Source organism: Mustela nigripes, chromosome 15 (assembly GCF_022355385.1).
Source record: "Mustela nigripes isolate SB6536 chromosome 15, MUSNIG.SB6536, whole genome shotgun sequence".
Lineage (NCBI taxonomy): Eukaryota > Metazoa > Chordata > Mammalia > Carnivora > Mustelidae > Mustela > Mustela nigripes.
Window position 1 is genome coordinate 45,103,849 of NC_081571.1, and position 15,244 is coordinate 45,119,092.

The 15,244-nt window shown below is 38.2% G+C and overlaps 1 protein-coding gene across 6 annotated transcripts in view; it reads right to left on the reverse strand.

The window, feature by feature from the left end:
* Nucleotides 1–15,244, reverse strand: part of PCDH9 (protocadherin 9) — an 890,080-nt gene that overhangs the window by 244,120 nt on the left and 630,716 nt on the right. The gene's annotated exons all lie outside the window — the stretch shown is intronic.

The window sequence follows — 15,244 nt, forward strand, 5'->3', positions numbered from 1 at the left end:
ATCAATACTTAAGAGCCTTTCCTTCTTCACAAAGATAAAGGAGTTATCAGAGCTAATGGTTGATGTGAATGCTTAGCACTGTTTTAACAGATTACAGGTCGATTTTAATTTTGCTTTACAAATTACAAAGGAGCCCATCAATAAGATTATGGACGAGAGACACCCAAATACTGCTGAGGAAGTAGTCCATCCTTTCAAGTTCAAATGGATTAGAGAAAAACATAAAGGGAAAAAATTGCCAGCAGTAATGGAAAAAGAATGTATTTTTTGTTTGTGCGTAAACCATGCAAAAATCTTATGGACATAATTACATTGTAAAAGAAGCTGATAATTATTTATCAAAAAGACTTGGTTAGAAGCTTAGAAGAATCCCCTTGGTTAATCCAAAAATGTGACTGCAAATTCTTAAAATATACAAAATTATCAGTGAAAAACAATATATTCATTGAGACTTTGAATATGTAATACTGAGTACAGTCTGTTTTACAAACGTAGATTTTAGAACTATTTTATTATTAAGGAGATTTCCTTTCACAGAAAATTAGACAACTTCAGAGAAACATTATGCTTCTCATCTGCTAATAAATACAGATACCACCATGTACACGATTACATAATGATTCATATTGCTTTCCCTTTACTGTATAGGAACCATGATTTCACTCTGCACTAATTATAATAGAATTCCCTGATAAATTTGATAAGCATTTTTAAAAACAGAGGGAAAAGTTAAAGCAAAAAATTCTAGTCTGTTATAATATGATAAATGTTCAGAAGTTTATAAAGTTCTATTACATTCTAAGCGAAGAGTATTATCAGTGTGTGATAGAGAAGATATTCAAAGAAAAGCATCGTGTGTGTGTGTGTGTGTGTGTGTGTGTGTGTGTAGCTATATGACAAGGTGACGAGTACACATCTGGACTAAGATATATAGAATTTTATACCAAGGTCAGTATCAGAAGTATGACCGAATTATTGACAAAGAACAGAAGTGAATGATAATAAGCCAGCCATACCACTCTTTCTTTTATTACTAAATAGCGCCATTAACACATGCAAATCTGTTTTAAGTAAAGGGACTCTGCTTTTGGAAATTGTTTTACATAGCACACAAATTCGGACTTGAAAAAAAGCTTCTTATGCCATGACGATTTTAGCATAGTCAAAAGACAGGTGGAAAGTCCTGTCCTGCAGCTGCCCTGAGAGGCGGTCTGGGGGAGACAACGGGAGTCTATGACTGCGCTAGACTCTTGTCTATGCTTTGCTGCAGTCATTTCAGAGGGCCTCTGGTGAGATTCCATTCTCTGCAAAGTACACAGAAAGATGTTTCACAAGGGGAGAGTTAAAGAGTTGCTGAGGAAGAAAATACCCCAAAGCCCTCTTTGGCACTGACAGGAAAAAAAAAAAAAAAAAAAAAGCCTTTCTTCCCTCCCTGAAACTTTAAGAAAGTGCCCTAGTACACTGTGAGTTCCTCTGGAGCAATTGCCGGAGTCAGCACCTCAAGCAGAGAGGGCAGGCGCTAACAGTAAAAGAAGTCAGTGATGCAAAGTATGGGCTTAGTCTGGAAAATGCTGGATTCCCTTCAGACCACTCTGGACGCACTCAGCCAGAAGCTGAAATTCGGTTCTCAAGACTCCTTAGGGCAAAGGTTCAAATGGCTTATTCTATAAGTTGTTCCTAGGATTGTTTTTGGTTGTAATTAAGGGAACTGAAATTCAGTAAGCCAAATGGAAGACTGTGTCAATGAAGTGAGACATGATTACCTGGTGCTAGTGGAAAGTTCTGAATTTGTGCTTTAATGATAAAGCTGACAAACACAGAGTTTTGAAGACTTGAGAAGTGGGGTTAGAAGGAATCATGAAAAGGCCAGGAGTGGAAACTTTGCACTTAGTTTCTTCTGTGCAGTGAATCTGAAACCTGTTGCTTCTGTCAGGTTTACCTCTGATCACAACCGGACGAGAATTGTCAGGAGAGTAAAGGAAGACATCTAACCGTCTGACTACTTTACATCCTGCTCAAACTATTGATTGTTCCTTTCCTAGTACCCAGTAATCTCGGTGATCTTGAAGAGATTTGTGTAAACACATCAGCTACTAAAAACACATATTTCTTAAACCCCTTCTTTTCTATTCCCACAAACAGGAAAGTTTGTCTTCTGACATTTTTTTTTTTTTTAAGAAGACACTGTGTGTTTGCTATCTGAGCACTATTTTATTATATGTTGTTTCATTTAACCTGACAAATCTCTCGAGGCAGACAGTATCTCAACTTTAATATTATGAAAGTGGACTTCCTAGAAGTTAAGTAACTAACTGAAAGGGTGGCTAAGGATTCAAATGGAGGTCAACCTGTGGCCAAGCCCACTCTTTCTTACATCACCAAGATGCATCTTCAGGTGCTTTAATTTGCAGGGCAAGGAGCATCATATTTTTACACTTGGGGGAGCAACAGAAATTCAAAAATAGAAACATGGAGTTTATTGAGTCTCAAAATAATTGTTTCTCGGTGCCGGGAAAGGAAGCCACGTGCATAGTCTTTCAACCCTTACTGGGCCACACAAGAACAAGCCTGGAGTCTAAAGAGCCCTCCGTCTGTGCTGGCCTCACTTGGAAATAGCCTTCTCTGATCTAGGCTTTATTCTGTTGAACCCCATGAGTCCAGGGTCCTCAGGCCCATTTTTTGTATTCGGACCCCACGGCGAAGGGGGTGGGGTCCCTCCACCGCAGCTCCATTGCGGGCCTAGCTGCTGGCCAGCAGGGACCCATGGCATCGCCAGGGCCTGGGTCTTCTACATTATCTCCTTTCTCGCTCTAAGTAAAGTCTCACCGCTTGAGCCTGGTGGGTATGTTTTCCGTTCTTAGCAACAGTGACTCATAATCTGGCCTCTTCCCTGAGTGGCACTTATCTGTCTTTTCATCTTGACGGCACAGCCTGGCCTCCCAGTGAATGGTGAAAACACTCAGCTCTGGAAGTCATAGTAGGTAATTATGAGAATTCAAATAAATGGTCAATTAACAAAATTGGCTGCAAGCTACTCTTGAGTTGCAGAGTTGAAAGGGAAGATTTAACTCGAGACATCTTTGTCTCTGGGCCATAACTTAAAATATCTTTTTGGTTTAAAGCCACCTTAGCTAACTTGAACTCGGGCTGCATCCTCCCGTGCCCGCTGCCGCACCTGCCACTGCCCCGTCTCCTCTACATTTACCTACGGAAATGTGATCCGGTACGAGCCCGGAAGCTGGGGATGGTGCAGACGTAGAATTTCTTGAACTATACGGAGCACAACTTCCACATAAAAATGTATTTAAAAGCGGAAAAAATGGAAATATTCAAGCACAGCAAAGTGTAAATCTATTATTGCCGATGACATCATCACCCTGATATATTTTGTTCTGTGCCCAGCATGTGGCTACTGTGCTTTACACATCATGAAACCTTTAAAAAGCTCCTAGTTTGGCATACAAATAGATCTCAGTAAAGCAGATATACTAAGTGCATGAGTGATCAGAGCAAAGCCGTCTACCCTGAGTAAGGCCATGGAGAGCTGTGAAACCTAGTCACAAGAACGCCCAGAGCCACCCAGAGGGGGCAGAATAAAACACCAGTAGCAGATCACAGTCACGCTCTTCGTTCATATTAAAACTACGGGTTTATGGGTCTGTGGATCCGTGTATCTGAAGTACACACATGCTGCCTCCATGTGTGCTTGTGTATACACTGTGTAAAGTAATACTCTAAAGGGCATTCAGCTTAACGTGTCCTCTAACATCATTCTGCCCTGGTTGAATTCACTGAATTGTGTGGGGCTTATTTAATATCCATGGATTTGGCTGGACATCACTCAGGCTTGGGGAATTAGATATCAGAGACGGATGTGCCCACTTCACTGTCTTCTACGTTCCCCTATCTTTATGAATCTAAGTAGAATCCTGGCGATTCTTCCCTTTCCTCTTCCCTCCACTGTATAAACCTGTTCCTGCCCATTCCCACATGCCAATTCTCATAATAGCATCACTCTCCACCCAGCCATGATGTGGAAAACCCAGGAGCCATCCTTCCTTCTCCCTTCCACAGATAAATCCAATCTATTAGCAAGTCCTATGGGTTGTGCTTTCGGAATCGATCCTATGCACATGCTTGCAGTCTATCTCTTGACCCCCTACTGCTTTAGCCAAAACCACCACCTCTTTCCTGGGCATCTGCTGCACACTCCAGATGTTCTCCATGTCTCTCTAGGGTGCTCCTGAAAATCCACATGGACACTCAAGACAGAGCAATTCAGCAAAACTATAAACGAGAGCTCCTTATTCCCTTGCTTTAAACATCACATTGTCTTCTCCTTGGGTTTAAAATAAAACCTGAACTCATTTTCAGAATTAGGTGTTGTGTGATCTGACTATTGCCTGCTGCTGTCATCACCCACCACACTCAACCTTACGAGGCTCCACCTTCAGTGGTCTTTCTTCTGTTTTTTAAGAGAAAAGCCCATTCAATCCTCAAGACCTTTACATGGCCTCTTTGCCAAAACCACTGTCCCATCCTTGACATCTTTCTGTTTTCAAGTCTGGCTTCAAATGTTACCACTTAGATGGTGAGCCCTTATCTAGCCCTGCCAGATTAGCAGCCTAACTGCCCACCCACCCACCTTTTTGAAACACTTTATCCACTTGTATTTTCATCAAAACACTTTTTGCAACCTAAATATTATACCTTTTTTTTTTTTTTAATTTATTAGTTCTCCCTCACCATAGCCCTTTATAAAAGCCATTGACTGTCACTGCCCATTATATTCCCAGGAGCTAAAATGTATCTGCCATGCAGTCCATGCTTAAGAAAACAAGTGTTAGATAGGAATGAAAGGGCTTCGCTGCTGACAATAGACCAGAAGGATGCACTCTTAAAAGCTGGCAAAGCCCAAAGGAACACTGACATTGACATCCTGTTTTTTATGAGAAATTTTATGAGAATATTTTTTATGAGAAATTTTGATAATCTCCTATCAATGGCTTGACAAAGATTTTAAAAATGATTTTTAAATATGGCAAAAAAGATTGATGGAGAAGAAGTGGATCACTACATGTGATGTCACTAAAATGACAACATCTGAAAATGCAAGACCATGTTAAAACAGGGAGAACGATGTGTTTTTGCTTCCCCCTCTCCCTCCTCCACCTTCTTTTTCTTCTTCTTTGAATTCTCCTCTCAGAAAGTAGTCTATTAGTCATAAAAATATTCCATTTAGTTGCTGAAATACCAACACATTTTACTTTTTTCCTGATGCACAGTCAATAGGGAGTTTTCTCTCAGAATTTTTTTCTACATCTTCACCCATCTCAGAAATGCAAATAAAAATGAAACTCACTCAGATACATCATGCACATAATGTAGGTTTTTTTTTTTTAAATTTTGATACCCTGAGGATTTTTTCTTGTTGTTCATAAATCAATGGAAGGGTTATACGCATCCACACAGATGTAACCTCTTTTCTCTCTGATAGACATCATGTGGAGAATATTTTTCCCTTAGGAAACTATACAAGTATAATACAATATCATAAAATGTGTACGTATTCTTATAACTATTTCAGATCAATAAATATACATTTTGAATACCATATACTCACTCATGTTTGATCGGTGCTAAAATGCTATGTAAATCACTTTTGTTGGTAAATTGCTTTGTCTTGAAATTGTAACCTCAAATTGATCCTAATGCTGATATACAAAGTTTTCACTCTTGCATCGAGAACATAACAGCATGCAAATAAATAAACAGTGATAACAACTTAAGTGCCAAAGAATAATTATCTAGTTTTGTGATAAAGATTGTTTTTTTGTTTTCATGAATGGATATGCCCTCAAGATTCACAGGATATAATGAAGAAAAGCTACATGGGAAGCCTAGAAAGTGTAGTGAAACAAATTCCTGAAATGAACTTTCTCGGTCCTGGGTTCACAGCAACTGGGGAGAGTGGCAGGTTTTGAAAGAACAGCTGCTAACGCTAGTCCAGAGAAAGCTTCAAATTTATCTCTATCTTAGATTTCATGCTCTGCTTTACACCTCTCATGTGGTTAGTGATATCATCCTTGGGCTTTTTTATCATTGAACATTTTCATACTCAATTATAAGATTTCTTTTTGTGCTAAAAATGTTATTTTATGAAAGCAAGAAAATATAGAGGCATTCACATACAGTCTGTATATTTAAATGCATTCCTTCTAGAACACTGGTCTATCAGAAAATACATATGAAGTGGTAATCTGTTCATTGTTTTAACATCTGGCGCTCATATTTCCTCTGCTTGGGAGAAACTCTAAGACTTCAAAATATGGTAGCAAGGGTCTAATCAAACATGGAGAATCCCTCTTCTGCCTGCTTGGAAAAAGAAATTCTTGGTTTTTATGTTAGTTGTTTTGTTGTTCCAGGAGGGAGGAGGGAGTGAGAACAGAAGAGAAGGAGGGGATTTGGACAAGAGACCAGGAAAGAGTATGAGAATCTGGCTTCAGAGTGGAGCTGGGCTTTGGAGACATCCAAGGTGGCAGAGTCCCTCAAAGGATTTAAAAAAAAAAAACGAAAGCTTAATCTTAAATTTGAAGTTATTTGATCTTTGATGTAACTCATCAGATGTCTCCGAATTTTAGAATATTAAGAAAAAAAGGTCCACTACTTCATATTTGGGGTGGCAAAATGCAAATAAAGAAGAAAACTTCTGGAGGTAAACCAGCCATAGGAAAGTAAGCCCAGTGTAGATATCCATAAAATATAAAGAGAGATTAGGATTTCCACAAGGTAAGTGGGTTAACAATGATCCATTTTTACCTCCATATCAAGAAGCAGGGTGTCTTTAAATGATTTCTCTTTTCTACATGTATGTGCCTTATTTAATAAAAAAGTAGCAACAAGGTCTGAATAGATTGCCTATTCCTTTCTTCACACCAAACAACTAGTCAGTAAAAAGGTAAGAGAGTATATGATGTAAAACTCAAAGAAAGTACAATGACTCTACCAAAAGTACTTTATATTACATGCATTTATTTTATTACCAGTATGATTGCTTGTCAGGGTTATAATACTTGATATATCAAAGTGATTTGGTCTGTTATTAGTTGTTCTGAAGTAGAGTTGTCTTTCATGCCTTAGAAACCAAATTAATGGCTAGCCAGGTCATAATTTTAACATGTAGTTATAATTATAATTTTGTCAGACAGCATCTTATAAAAATCATGCTCAAATTTTTGATGCATTCATTTAATTATATACCAAGAGTAAAACATAGTGTCTTAAATGTTAATGGAGTCTATTTTGACATCTCAGCGTTACACAAACTGCAATTAGTAAACTGTGGAAGGGGACGATGGGATCACAGGAAATCCACGGGGATTATGTCAGAAATGTTTGTAAAATAAAAATGGTACGTAAGTGGCAAAAAATAAGGCAGCGAAAATCCCCACCCTTATGTTTAAAATAAACAAACAAGCAAACAAGCAAACAAACAAACAAAAAACCTTTAGGATTCGATTGCTTCCTGGACCTTCAGCCAGTCCTAAGGGAAATGTCTGATCAATTCAGTGTTGTTCAATTTAACTCAATTCCATTCAGAAAGTGCATTAAGTGTTTCTCTGGGAAGAGCACTTTGCTGGTGATACCCAGGATATGGTGGAATCTACAGCTCTGCTTCTTTCTCAAGGAGTTCCCTTCCTAGTTAAGGAGGAAACATTTACATAGACGACACTACCAGACTAGATCTGAATAAAAATTCATAGCATGGGTTATGTAGTTTTAAGGGTTATTACGCTGGTTTTTTGATCTGCTCCCCTTTCCTCTGACAGATGTCTTTTCTCCCTTTCCCACCCGTTACACCAAAATGTCAATCATTGACTGACCTTCAATTACTATTTTGATTTCTTTCATTTTTACAACACTGAATAAATCCATCCTCCAGCTAATAAATCCATAGTCTTGACCTCAACAAATGATATTGCAATGCAAATACATGATCCCAACAAAATAAATGCGTAAACCTCTTAAGCCCTTATGCTTCTTTCTTTTGCAGAATAGGTCAAGAGGATATGTTTGGAGCAATATTTAGTGAAACACAACTTACCACCAATATCAACAACTCAACAGAAAGTTTTCTTTAAAACTGTCAGAAGTACCATTTTAAAATACAAAAGCAAATATAACTGACATTACATTCAGTGACTTTTCACTATCAAATTATTTTAGCAGTAAGAAATTATCCTTATAAACTCAGAAAAATTGTACTGTTTTTAGAATTTCTCATGTGAAATTTTAATTCTTATTATATTAAGCACACATGATTACATCCATGCTAACCTAATTTAGAATTACATTTTAGTTGAAAAATATGTTTTTCTGTTGGTTCACAGCCAAAGCCTAAGGGATCACTTAATAAGCAAGCCTACTGTGTGTTATTCTGTGTGCTATGGATTGAATGTGTTTCCTTCCTCCCCAAAAATTCATATAAGGAATCTCTAACCCCCAATGTGACTGTATTTAGAGATAGGGCCTAGGAGGAAGTGATAAAGTTTAGATGTGCTCATAAGGGCAGGGCTCTAAAATGAAAGGGCTGGTGCCCTCATAAGAAGAAGCAAAGACACAGGAGCTTTGTGTCTTTTCCACCATGGGGGAACACACTGAGAAATTGGCCATCCACAAGACAGGAAGGGACTTCTCACCAGGAACTGAACTGGGTGGCAGCCTGATCTAAGGCAGCGGCTTAACCCACTGAGCCACCCAGGCGACCTATGTTTGCTTTTCAATAGCATTATATACCATTGTCACTCTGTGGATATATTATCTTTTTTTAAAAAGATTTTATTTATTTATTTGACATACAGAGAGATCACAAGTAGGCAGAGAGGCAGGCAGAGAGAGGTGGGGAAGCAGGCTCCCTGCCGAGCAGAGAGCCCGATGCGGGGCTCGATTCCAGGACCCCGGGATCATGACCTGAGCCTAAGGCAGAGGCTTAACCCACTAAGATAACCAGGTACCCCTAGATATATTATCTTTTTAAAAGATTTTATTTTTAAGTAATCTCTACACTCAACATGGGGCTGGAACTCACAACTTACAGATCAAGAGTTGCACACTCCACTGACTGAGCCATCCAGGAGCCCCTATCCATACATTATTTTTAAGGTTACCACAAAGTCCACTCCATACTAAAAAATTTGTGCAGTCAAATCACCATTTATAAGCTTTTTGTTTGTTTACTGGTTGGGGGATGCTTGTATTTATGAAGAACATCCAGAGGATTTTAAAGGTTATTTGACAAAAGATAGAGTGATCAAAACTTAATTGAAGACAGCACCAAATGTCAGTGAGGGTGTGGAGACAGTGGATCACACTGGATTCACAACCAGATGCATTTTTGTAAGAATGTAAGATGGTATAGGCTTTCTGGGAACTAAGACTTAGAAAGCCTTAGAAATCAAATCTGCAATGACTATACAACAGACTTTTTGATCACTTATCACATAGAAATAGAAATTTATGTTTACACAAAAACCTATACATCATACCTTCAGTTGCAGCTATATCCCAGATATCCTTGAATTAATGAATGATTCACCACACTGATTTTATCATGGAGTAATTCTCAGGGGAAAAAAAAAAAAAAAGATCTAAGTAATAATATATGCAACTACTTGGACAGATCTCCAGGAAATTATGTTGAAAAAAACCTGCTGATACCAAAAGGTGGCATATTGTATGATCTCATTGATATAACATTTGTGAATTGGCAAAACTTAAGAAATGGAGGATAGGTGGCTGAGTTGGTTAAGTGTTGGTCTTCTGTTCTGGTCATGGTCTCTGCATTCTGGAATGGAGCCCCAAGTCCAGCTCCCTGCTTAGAGGAAGTCTGTTTCTCCCTCTCCCTCTGCTTCTCCCACCCCTGGCTTGTCCTCTTTCTCCTTCTCAAATAAATAAATGAAATCTTAGGAAGGAAGGAAGGAAGGGGGGGAGGGTAAGAGAAGGGAGGAAGGATGAAATAGGGAAAGAAGGAGGGAGGGAGAACAGACAGATTAGTGGTTCCCAGTGGTTAGGAATGGGTTAGGGGAGGATAGGATGGTGGGAAGGAGTTATGTATGGTTATGAAAGAGCAATAGGAGAGATATTTGTAGTGTGGGAACTATTCAGTATCTTGACTGTCATGGTGGATATATGAACCTACCTCAGAGTTAAAATTGTGTATAAGTAATTACAACACACACACACACACACACACACACACACACACACAAATGAGTATCAGTAAAACTGGTGAAATTTGGGTAAGATGGGTAGACTATACAAATGTCAATGCCCTGATTGTGGTACTACAGTTTTGCAAAGTGTTACCATTTGATAAACTGGGCAAAGCAGGCTCCAGATCTCTCTGTATTATTTCTTAAAGCAGCAAGTGAATCAGTTATCTCAATCAACATTTTCATAAAAAAAATTAATTGGAGAAGAAGATTCATAGTGGAAAAGAGTAAGAACAATTGAGATTTTAGAAATGGAAATGGTTAGTTTTACAACATGGTTAGATTTAGGCAATGTATTTTAAATAAAGAATTGTAAAGGTTGAAGGCTACAGAATTCAAATATGACACTTGTAAGACACAAAATAAGAAGGTATTTATTTCATTTGTGAATTAAAGATACATTTAAATAAATGGCTATCAAAAATGGAGGAAAACTAGTAATTGAAAATACACATTTTATAACAATTTCAGTACTTATATAACTGAACACTGTGTATCAAAAAAAGGTGAAATTGACCAATATGTACTAACAACTATATTAATAAACTCTTCAATAATGGAAACATATCGTGTTTTATATTATAAACAAAATTTTTTTAACATTATCATGCACAAAAGAATCAAATTTTACCACAAGTTTGAGGTCACTTTTCCAGAGCTTTTGCATTATCAAAGAATATGCCTGTAAGAATACGTTCAGTGTGTTATGGTAAGTTATCCTACCTCAATAAGATACTCACATATAAAACCTTATACTCTGTTCTATTTCTGGTCTTCCCAGGCATTTCCTGTGAATTGTGATGGCTTAATTCAAATGATAGTTCAATACATTTGGGAGCCTCTTCATGAGCAATAAATACATGTAATTTAAAAACATTGACCCTTGCCTTGTTATTTGTAGATCTATCAGAATGATTTGCTCACCTAACTGTATACGAAAAATTATAATAGCCAGAGATGTAGTGTTATGGATAAATAGAAGGGCATTATCAAAGTCTTAGCGGACTCTATTTAGGCTAAAAATAGCAATTAAATGGCACTGATGTTCTTTTTTACCTTGTTGCCATGAGAAATAATTGTCCTCTTCTGCCCTACATACCAGTTGTACTCCCAGTTAACATCCTCATTATCATTTGACAGTTCAACTGCTAAAAGATTGCTGTTTTTATATAATTATCCTTATTTGCCATTTTTCATAAAAAGCTCATGAAATAGACGGATAAGTCTATTGCATATGCAGTTACAAATGAGAAAGTGAAGTGAATGGGCAAATAATTCTGCTGAGTTATAGAATAGTCAAATATTTGAATATAAAAATAATTTTCCTCCTTTTTCTAGTCTCTTAATCTGACACTTTGTTCCTGGCTATCTTGGCTGGGTCTTGGAAACAAGTATGTCATTGTATATGCCTGACTTAATAATAATGTCTGATCACATCTTAAAAATCTACAATTCGCTCTAGTTGCTCTTGAAGCAAATTGGTGGCGACATCAAGTTTTAAATACATGTGATTTTGCAGACAGTGTGTCCAAATGCAGAAAACAAAGTACTAGGATTTAGATTCAGAACGGTTGGATTCTACTTCAACTTCTGACTTTTTGATCATATAAATTTAGGTAAATCTCTTAAACCCTCTGAATCTGCCTATTCTCAATTAGGATCCAATTCAACTATCATTGTCTTTCTGTAATTTTGTATGACTCTCCTAAATAGAATTCCCCACTGCCTTATATGAGTTTCTTGAAGGCAAGGATCATATCTTATTCACCTTGTATCACTGGATTCTAGCACAGTGGCTAAGCAGATATTACCTTGAGGTAGCAGGTTGAGATAACATGTGTTCAGTGCTTTATGAACTGAAAAGTGATTTATGGACTTGCATCTTGATAATTAGTGCTATCATATGGTAGTCAAACAATTCAAGGCATTTAGTTGAGCAGTGATTTTTTTGTGGGGTGGTACAAAACCAGTGAAATACAATGCAACTAATCATTCAACATGACTTGTGTAAGGACAGACATCCTGGACAATTCCACTACAGTTCCTTTTTCCTTATAGTTACTGTCCGGTTAATCTCCTCTGCTTTCCTTCTCTCAATTGGTTTATTCCAGATTTAATTTTTTCCCCTGCTTTTCATTTCAAAATTCTATAGTCTGTTCATGAAATCCTTCTACTCAATAGCCTACCTGCCCTGTGGCTCCAGGCAAAACCACTGAGGAAAACACTACTTCTCTGTAAATTCATTTCTGCTTTCTGTTGGGGTTAATGTAGAGCATAAAATCAGCCATAATACCTGGCTTGCTAAAATGTAACACAGAGGCTGCTCGGGGCAAAGGAAGTTTTGGAGAGGGGCACAGGCCTGTGCGACCCTTCTGCCGTAAGAATGTCCTGGGGAGTTGCCTTCCAGAAGCTTTCTTAGCCCAAACAGCCACCCTGTGATCTAAGAGATGTATGCATATGTTTAGCAGAACTCATGGAACACACAGATTGGCATATCCTATCTTTCCTGTAAACAGATCCTCCTAGTTCCAGTAAAGACTCCTTGTCACACATCAGTGTTTGAGAAATAGTGATAAAGATTTGTGATTATCCTGAAGGATCAAGAAAAGTGGGATCGGGGCACCTGGGTGGCTCAGCGGGTTAAGCCTCTGCCTTTAGCTCAGGTCATGAACTCAGGGTCCTGGGATCGAGCCCCGCATCGGGCTCTCTGCTCAGCAGGGAGCCTGCTTCCTCCCTTTCTCTCTCTGCCTGCCTCTCTGCCTATTTGTGATCTATCAAATAAATAAATAAAATCTTTAAAAAAAAAAAAAAAAAGAAAAAGAAAAATGGCATCAGAGAAGAGCAAAGGGTCTTTGTCTCTGAGCATTGACCCCCTTGCCTTCTCCTCTCTTACACAGCAAATTTTGGAGTCATTTTCCATCAACTGATACAGGATTGCTGGCCATTCCCAGCAGGTTTTGTCCACCTCTATACCCAAGTTGTTAATCACTGCAGGAGAAAAAACCAGGATGATTCAGCAACGTATTTGTGATCACCAGCCTTTGGGGAAAGCTGAACATGGTGTAGCAACAATAGGGTCTGTTCTCTGGGCAATCCGTAGTACTCTCCATGATCACTTTTTCCAGTGAGTTTTGATCTCCTCAAACATATGTTCTGCCTTGCTCTTTCCACAGTCTCCTCTCTCTCTCTCCTTTTCTTTCCTGAACCAGCTTTAACTCCCAAACAAATGATCTACTTACTGATAAAGAGAGAAAATAGAAGTCTTCATATGAGAATAAATAGGTGATGCACAAGCTACCAACAGATCCTCTTTTCACATGCTTCTTTTAAAATGCAGTGTCTGTTAATTAATTTTTACTTCTGGGTTCTATATCCCAATCTCTCTATCTTCTCCATACTTCACTGCTGTTAAATCCATTTCTTTTGTACCTTCAAGGTCCTACTATTTTATGGGTCTCTCAAATAGATTAAATCATATTTATCTTCAGAAATAATTTCCTCGGGCACCTGGGTGGCTCAGTGGGTTAAGCCTCTGCCTTCAGCTCAGGTCATGATCCCAGGGTCCTGGGATCGAGCCCCGCATCAGGCTCTCTGCTCAGCAGGGAGCCTGCTTTCTCCTCTCTCTCTGCCTGCCTCTCTGCCTGCTTGTGATCTCTGTCTGTCAAATAAATAAATAAAATCTTAAAAAAATAAAAATAAAAAAAATAATTTCCTCAAGCCAGTGTGTATGGCTACCACTTTAGATTTCTTCCTTTCCACCAAAGATTCCTGAAAAAAACACATCCTTAACCATTTCCAAGCTATGAGTCTTCACTCTTCAACAAACTTCAGTGACAGCTTCTGCCCATGACTGTTTCATAAAGGCTGGCCTGGCTCCAATCTACTGATGATTCCAGTATGACTAAATGCCTTAGGAGGAGAAATAAGGAGTGGTATAGCAACAAGGCAGATATTTATGTGTGAAAACACCTAGGTTTACATAGTCAGCCTTAGCTCTTTCCTGGTTCCTCACAAAAATATCCAGTTTTGTTTCTCACAAGCACTTATCATTTCTCCCGTGGTTCGTTCATACTTCAGGACATAGCATTATATTCCAGCTGGTTGCTGGAGCCAGATATTTGAGTGTCTTTACTGATACCTCCTTTGACTCCTCTTCACATCCAGTCCCAGCAGAATTTATTTAGAATCTGGCATTGGCTCTCCATTGCTTTAGGGATAATGTTGAAAAGCTTTACATGGTTTACAAGCCATTGCATGATCTCCCTTTGTCTACCACTCTCTTTTTCAATGATGGGTATGCTCCAAAACTGTAGACATAGCTTCTATGGACAATTAAAATAAGAAAAAGTATATAACTCATCAGTGAATTTATTCAGAGGCATACATTTCTATCAGTACAATGGATTTCTTCCATGTTAATTTACATTAAAGAGAAATAATGTGTATTAATTATTCCATTCCTTAAAGGTATATGACTTGTTCTTAATTCCCTCCAGGTCTTAAGCATTCCTTATTCTCACTACATGGTTATCCCCCACATCCAACCACACCTTTCCATTCTGTAGGTCTTAGCTGAGATGTCATTTCTTCAGAGCCATTTCTTGACCATTTCCACACATTTATTCTGTTTCTCTTTAATTAACTGGCAAAACATTCTGCAATTTTCCTGAATTTATTGTAGTTTCCACAAATTATTTTTTGTTTGTTTCTTCTTTGGGGAGTTTTTAAAAGATTTATTCATTTGTTTATCTATCTATCTATTTATTTATTTATTTAAGGGGGGGCAGAGGGATAGGGACAGAGAGAATCCTCAAGCTGACTCCCCACTGAGGGCGAAGCCTGACACAGGGCTAGATCCCAGAACCCTGAGATCATGACCTGAGCCAAAATGAAGAGTCGGCAACTTAGACTGAGTCACTCAGGTGCCCCCAATTAATTATTTGTTGTTTCCTCACTAAACAAGTTTAATGAGA